Genomic DNA, 8,160 nt, shown 5'->3' with positions numbered 1-8,160 from the left:
GGATACTAAAATCTGGTTCCCAAATTGGTTCTTGATTTGGTCAATAAAGAAGGCAGAAGCTAATTGTTGGGTGAAGGGTAAAGATGGGACTTCCAGGTCATAGGAGGAAATGAGGACTCAAGAGAAGAGAAAGAAGCTTTTGTAGCATGCCCGGGAACAAGAAGAAACCAGCAGTCATGTAAGATATTTGGGAAATTTGAACAAGCAGCTTCTGCCACTGGTGGAGGCTGGCTGATATAGACTAGCTGATAGGTTAGCTGATAAGTTTAGGACAGGAGATTCTGTGCTCAGAAATTGTGCTATCTGACAAATACTAAATTAATCAAGCTGTCCAGTGTTTTCATTCTGTGACACTAAGGTGGGCAGAGAAAGAAAGAAGCCAAGAGGGGTTGGTAGAGCACACACAGAAGCTCCTGGCTCACCCCAGACCCCTGGTTGGGGGTTGGTCATGATTGACTGTGAGCTAAGCCAGGAGCTAAGCCAGAGCACGGGCTGCAGCTGGAGTAAAGGAGAAAGCATGGCTTTTAAAATTATATCCAACACTTTCCAAGTTCAGACACCAACCCAACTCTTCCATTTTCTAAGTGACTAACTTGCCCTTGCAGATCTCAGAGCTTGAGAGAGTGCAAGCATTTGAATTCATCTCTTTTCTCTTTCCCTCCTACTTTCTTGCTTCCCTTTCTATCTTTGCCAACACTTCCATAAACAGGATGGGCTTTTTTTGTCTCTGCTACCTGAAAAATTAATTTTTTCTTCCTTTTTAAGGTCTATTTATATGTATTCATTTTTAAATTGGTGCTGATTGGTTGTCCTTCACTGAAGCAAACAGTGAAAAAGAATTCACTGGACATTTTCAAATATGCACCTTGTTTAGGTAGGAAGATGAGGGTGGAGAGGTAATCTTATACATAGTTGTCTAAAAGTAAGTTTTTTTTCACATATAGTAAGCATATAATTGTGCCAACTATTTTTCTAAAGGCTACATTCAAGTCACTCACATTATACAGGTGAGAATACCAGTCTAGGACAGTGGTGGCATTGTATAAGGAACTAATGGATCCAGGCTGAAAGACCGAATTTTGTCACTGTGTGATGTAAGTATATCAGGTGTCATTACCCAGATAACAGCATTATTTGCCTTCCGTCTCTTAGCTTCTGGCTTTTTATGTGCATCAGCTCGTGTAGGGTTCAGCACCAACATTGTTAGTACTATCCAGGAGTCTCCAGGATGCTATCTGCCTGTGAGCAGTGCTGGGAGAGTGCCAATAAAGCCTCTTACGTTCTAGCCTACATCTTGATGGCTAATTTGCTACAGAAACATTTATATAGTGGAGTAAAGCCAAACTACTATTAGCAAAGTGTGCTCCTTTCTTCTGTAGATTACCACAATCACTCCATGAAATTGTAACAGTCATTACTATTAGCAATCCACCTCTCAGACCCAGATATAATAAATGAGAAAACCCAGCACTTCAGCGGGGTAATTTGCCTGGGAAACCACAGCTAGGAGAAAGAAAAAAAGTACAACTGGATTGAATAGAGCTGAAAGCACAGTTGGCTACACACACTTCTTTTATTTCTGGAAGCGCTCTTACACTTGATGCTATGGGTGTTCAGAAGCTTAGTTCTTATTTTTTTTGTCACCAAAATCACCACCATTGCCACTACTACCCATGTGATCTGTAAGATGAGGAAAACCACCCTTTTCTAAATAGCCTTTTCTTCAAAGAGAAAAGCATTAGAAAATATTTACAAATGAGTATGAAAAGGACAAACAAGAATATGCTGATTCAGCCACAGGTTTGCCAAGAGGAAAAGATATTATTTGTAGATGATTTATAAATTAACAGATGACTAGAAATGGTTAAATTTCATTGCCGAAACAAGGCATCAGCACTGAAATAAGCTCAAGGAAAATAGGAGGTGCTTAAAGTTTGTGAAGTAGGAAAAAAGGGGTTCAATTAAGCCAAAAAGTGACCCTTAAAAGAGTAAACTGAAAGTCCCCTGTCTGTTCCGTGTGTGTGTGCTAGGAAGGGTCTAAATTAAAGTCTAAAATCCAGTTCCAAATGTACAAGATTATATTACATCACTGTACCTCTCAGAGTACAGTTACATCTTACAAAGAAGTTGAATTCCCCAGTGCTGAAGTGGGAGGTCCTCTAAGAAAAGTGATTAGTTCCTTAGGCTGGGTCACTGGATTGCAGTTTTAAGTATGGACAATATTGAAATTACTTTATGCTCTTCTGTTTTATTGAGATGTTGGCTCTGGAGCTGGATATGGCCTCCGCCACTCTAAACTCAAGTATGTTTATTTAAAAATCTCTATTCTATGTCAGGTGAGTCAATTAATTTTGTTATCTTCTGTTAAAAGAATATCTCCCAACTAAAAGTTTTGTCACCAGTCAAAAATGTAGTTGGATGATACAATGTTTCCCTGGGGGTAACTCTCAAGGACTGGCTTAACACCAAGTGCCTTTAATTATTTAGTTACATCCGTCTAGATTAAATAAATGGTTGTGAATAAAATGCAAAACTGCATCTTCATGTGTTTGTGTACAATAATGTACTTCATTCTCACAGCCAAACTTTAAGTCACCTCGGTGGCACTGATTTTAAAGGTACAAAGGGGTCATGGAGAACAGCTACGTTTTAGCACGTATGGCAGGACTGGACTTCCTGAAGGGAAGCCAGGGAGAGGCTACTGATGAAAATGCCACCCACTTGCAATAAGTGATCCCAGAAGTTTTGGAGACGCCAGTGCCAAATTATGGCCATCAAGAACAGTCACAATTAGATGGAGTCAACTGGAGACTAGGGGACTCCAGTTGAAGACTGCTGGGACATGGGCTTAAGCCAAAAAGTAAGTCTTTATTAGCTGTCCAGTTACTACACTGGGTGTTTGGGATCCCAGTGTAGTCCTAAGCCTTTCTCAGGGTGAGTTTTTTTTTTTTTTTTTTTTCTTGCACAAAATCCATGTCCTGGGTTGACATACTTCAGTTAACAAGAATAGCCAGAAGCAGAACGACAGATGCCAAAAAGCCAAAAAGCAAGGTGAGTACATTTTGAGACTTCTTATTACTATGGATTTTTAATGGATCAGGCATTTGTTTTAGTTTTGTCAAGTGGTGTTGTCTACATGCTGAGTTTTACAGATTGAACAGTACATCTACCATGGACTCAGTTGTGCTATCGTTTCAGGGCCTACTAAGTTTTGAGTCCCTGTTACAAGACAAGCTATACATGTTGCAGGGGCTATACATGTCAGAAAAGTGACCAGGCTCCTTAGGGAGCACAAATAATTGTAATACTAGGAAAAGGATCCCAGATTATGATTGTGCCAAGGTCTGTTTCTTCCTTCTTGAGTGATATAACAGGGCCCCCAGACCTTCTCAGGCCCTCACACCTTAACATAACTGCTTCCATGATGGAAGTAGCATTTAGGCTATAAAACTTAGCATGTAGACAATACCACCAACCAAAATGAAACCAAAAAGCTAAAGACAGTTAGTGCCATAGCTATGAGTACTAAACACTAAAACCAGCATCTGGGCTAAACAATTAGATACCATGGCCCAAGAATGAGTGGAAACTGTGATCCAAATGTGAGTGGTTTACGCTGGTCCCTGTGTGAGTGGGTGCTATGATCCAAGCATGAGGGGCTGCCCACTACCCAGGGCCGAATCTTTGGCAGCATGGAATCTTGTTGTCAAGCAGAATTTGAACTTTGGACTTTAAGAACTGACACCATTTGTCTTGTGATTCACTCTTGAGTGTACACTTCCTTGAGTTTTCTAAGGGATCAAATGGAACTATACATTAAAAACCTGATATAAAATACCAGCTATGGAAGAAGCACTCGATAAATGCAACCTTTTGTTATTGTCGCTGACAGACTCAACAAAGGTTTTTCTTTTCTTTGTGTAGTTTACAATGAGGAGTCTCTTGAACTAGCAATTTAAGTGGGTATCAGGCAATAGATACTGTAATTATGGAAATTCATGCTTGCAAGATCCACCATGAATGGATGAATTCACTTGACTGCCTATGAAACTAAATCCAGTACAGCCGATTCAGTTCAATTGTAAAATTTCGTTTATGGTATAACATGTCACAATGTATCCACATGAGCAGTTGGGCTGCCGACACCTCCCATTTTATAGAACAGTAGGTCGAGACTGAGAAAAGCTCAGTTACTTCCCTGAGATTTTTCCGTTAATGAGAGGGGCAAGTGGCATTTATAACAAGATTTGTGTGATTTCAAAGTTCAAATACTAACCACACCTCCACCCCAACTAGTGTTTCAACATGCTGCACCAACATGTTTTCTTTGCTTCTGGCTTCAGTTTTCAAGCTTGCGATGTTGTGTGATTTCTTTCAAAAAGACTAGACTAATAGGCTCGCAAGAGAGAGTGTAAAGTGTAGACGGCTGGCATTACCTATCCCATTCTTTGTCTGGATTAGTACTGGAGTAGCTGAGTCAAACTGAGTATGTGTTTGCTGAAAGAATATGCAAATCTGTCATAAACCATGACACCTCTGGTGTAGTTGGGGTGTATTTTCATTTAATATGAGGATAATAATTTTTCATGTTAATTTGTAGTTGTGGTTAATTTGTGGGTTGATTTTTGTTGTTTCCAGTAGGAATTAGTGTTTACAATGCTTTTAACATTGGGTGAAATTAACTTCAGAGAAAGCCATTACATTCACGAAGACAGTGCTTGCCAAAGTGTCTATCTAAAGTGAGGTGATATTTCATCAACATTGCTGATGAAGTGGATTAGAACATGCTACCCCAAAATATGCTGTTAAAAGCTGATGGAAATCAACAGATGCACAACGAGGGTTTTGAGCATCCCTTGTCTACGAAGAGCTAAAATTTTGAAGACATAAATACTGCAATAAATTCCCTCTCCAGAAGTTTTATGGCTACGAAGGCTATTTTTGGTTTTGAACTTGACTAAATATGAAACGAACTAGAACTCAAGTGGTTGAACACACCTTTGAGTAAATTTCCTTAATTAAATAATTTGAAGTGGGATGACCTATCTTTAATCTGAGCTACACCTTTGGGTGGCACCCTATATAAAAGGCATGGAAGAAAAATCGTTTTGCTCTCTAATTGCTTGCCTGAACTTTTGCTGGCAAGTCCATTGCTTTTCTGGCGTTAGAGCCTACTTCTATGGGATTCCAGAGTGTGAGGAAGACCAGCTCAGACATACGGCCTCATGGCCTAAATAACTTCTAGATTCTAGGACCTTCTGCTGGTAAACAGACATTGTTGGACAAGCTGGACCACAGCTTGTAAGCCATTTTAATGAATAAATAAATCAATCAATCAAAGTAAATCAAATGAAATAAATCTAATGAATAAATATAAAATAACTCATTCTAATAAATATATTCATTATATAATTTCTGCTCTTCCAGAGAACACAGAGAAGATAGAAGTTTAGCATCAAACAGGTTTGCATAGGAAGATTACTTAATAATCTTTCTTTCCCATGACTCTTCATGCCTTTTCCGATATATGGCTCCTAGCCACACTTCCTTTGCTTCATCATTTCCCATGTTTATCACATTTGTTGAAGTGGTTTCTAACACTCTTGTCCTGCTTACTTGTTTTGGTGGTTTTACTTCATTTCTTTGAGGTTCCCCATATGTATTTGAAAGGACCCTTTCTCCTATGAGTCTGTCTCTTGGCATTCTGATTTTCAGGGGGTCCTACCCACAAGCATAAGAGGACACAGAACAGAAGAAACTTTTAAAGCAGCTATGGGTCTATTACCATAATGTCACTAAACCCGATGAGTTAAGATTAGGAAATGCAGACCATGAAAGTATGTTTAACAGAACATACTTTATTTTATGATCTCATTTAATTTATGTTACTTATAATCAATTTGGATTTGTCCTGATACCAGATTCTCATCCTGAACTTCTTTCTTTCCTTCTCTTTTCTCCCCCTTCTCTTTCTTTTTGTTTCTTTTTTTCCTGTTCTTTTTTCTTTTCTTTCCTTTCCTTTTTACTTTCCTTTGTTTTCTTCCTTCCTTCCTTCCTTTCTTTCTTCCCTTTCCTTTCTTTTCTTTTCTTTCATTCCTTCCTTTCTTCCTTCTTTCTTTGTTTCCTTTCTTTCTTTTCTTTTCTTCCTTCCTTCCTTCCTTTCCTTCTTGAGACAAAATCTTGCTGTGTAGTTCCACATAATCTCTCTGCCTTAGCTCTCTTCTTTCTCTTCCTCCTACTTGTCCATCCTCCTCCTCCTCCTCTTCTATTACTAATTGTGTGTGGAAAGAAGTAAGAGGCTCCATGAAACCACATAAGCCAGTTCTGAGATTTTTCCCAAGATAGATTTAACAGCTCCAGCTTCTTCATTGTTTATCAAAATACAAAAGAAAAAGAGTAGAGGTCGTCTTTTGATGGCAAATCAGACCCTTGCAGGTGGAGGGAGAAAGCTACTTCACACATGGAGATGGGGGCACTCCACGATGTGGATCTGTAATGGACTGAACCTCCCACTTGCATGCACTCCTGCTGGTGAGACTCAAGCCTCCAGCCAGCGCCTCCAAGTGGGTCCCAGTGTAAGCTGGGTATGCAGGGTGCCATTGGGCCTGGCCATACACCAAGTACAAGCCAGTCCCTTCAGTCCACAATGGCTCCAGCCCACCCCTAGGTGACCTTGTGAGCACAAGTACAAGCCCAGTGCTATGGAATGCAGGTGACCCAAAGACAGGCGAGTCACAGAGCCTCTACTGTGACCATGCAGCGGTTCATCACACCTTCTCTTCGGTTCCCACAGGGAAACAGGTGATCTGATAACTAGCATTCAGGCCATTAACTGCAAAACCTACACTAGGCATAGTCTCTGTTCTGTGTGTTCAAGTGTTCTTTATTTCAAGTCCTGTATTTAAAACTATTTATAAACAATGCACCCTGTTAGGTTAAAAACCAACCATCAAACTGATACCAACACCAAGTCTACAGTCAACCACCAAACTGATACCAACACCAAGTCTACAAATTCCTTCTCAGTCCTGACATTGAGTTGATTCTCTTTTTTACAGTAAAAACACTCAATAATATTGCCTAGGAGTACCAGAAACTGCCTCAGTGAAAACAAACTATTTACATTAAATAAAAACCTGGCTGCAGGCTGCTTCTGCACATGGACAGCACAGGGCGATGCACACTGACCAAGCCATGGAGACAGCTTCTGGCACTCAGGACCACAGAGTCGCACGTTCGCCACACAAGAGGAAAGCCGAGGGCAGAGGAGAGGGGGAAGTAGGGGTCTGGTTCACTTCCGGTTCCGGAGCTGATTAGACAGTCCTTCATAGACCCGGTCCCCGCTGGTGGCACAGGTAGCCTGAATGTACCAGTTCCTGTGGCGTGGAGAGTTCGGCCACATTCATGGCATTGGGGTGGTCCTGCTTGTTGGCAAACACCAAGAGAATGGCATCTCGGAGCTCATCTTCAGCTAGCATCCTCATGAGCTCTTCACAGGCCTCGTTCACACGTTTTCTGTCATTGCTGTCCACTACAAAGATCAAAGCCTTGGGTGTTCTGAAAGTAGAGGTGCCACAGTGGCTGGATCTTGTCCTTGCCGCCCACATTCCACATGAGAATGCGCATCTTTTTTTTTCTTTCCTCCCCTCCCTCTCTCTCTCTCTCTCTCTCTCTCTCTCTCTCTCTCTCTGTCTCTCTGTCTCTCTGTCTCTGTCTCTCTGTCTCTGTCTCTCTGTCTCTGTCTCTGTCTCTGTCTCTGTCTCTGTCTCTCTCTCTCTCTCTCTTTCTTTCTTTCTTTCAAAAGGCCCTTGAAGAGGTTTGCAAAGATATTCCCCATGCTTGTGGACTGGTGGAAGCGACACTAGCCAGAAACCTCCACGGTGGCTGCTCCCAGCCAGGCGTTGGTTTCGCTCCCACAAGATGGCGGCACTGACAGCTTCCTTTGCTCCCTTCTTGATGAGCATGTGGCACCATGTAGAGTTTCCCTTCTCTTTTCTGGTTTGAGTTATTCTCCCCTCCCCTTACTGTGATGACAGAGAACCTTTCGATTCTGCCTCCTTTAAGTCTTTAAACTGCCATCTTAGATAATGCTCAAAAGTATTTTTTTTCTTGTTCTGCATTCATCTTGTCCCCACTTGTTTTGTTCTGCCCATGAACAAC

The 8,160-nt window shown here is 41.1% G+C and overlaps 1 pseudogene across 1 annotated transcript; it reads right to left on the bottom strand.

Moving 5' to 3' along the window:
- Positions 1-7,291: 7,291 nt before the first annotated feature.
- LOC308428455 (ADP-ribosylation factor 1-like) lies at positions 7,292-7,837 on the bottom strand (annotated as a pseudogene). Its single transcript has one exon. The product of its transcript is annotated as an ADP-ribosylation factor 1-like (transcript).
- Positions 7,838-8,160: the final 323 nt, after the last annotated feature.

This window comes from Micromys minutus, assembly GCF_963924665.1.
Source record: "Micromys minutus genome assembly, chromosome: 12".
In the NCBI taxonomy this organism is placed as follows: Eukaryota; Metazoa; Chordata; class Mammalia; order Rodentia; family Muridae; genus Micromys; species Micromys minutus.
This window is presented reverse-complemented; position numbering and strand designations above follow the sequence as displayed.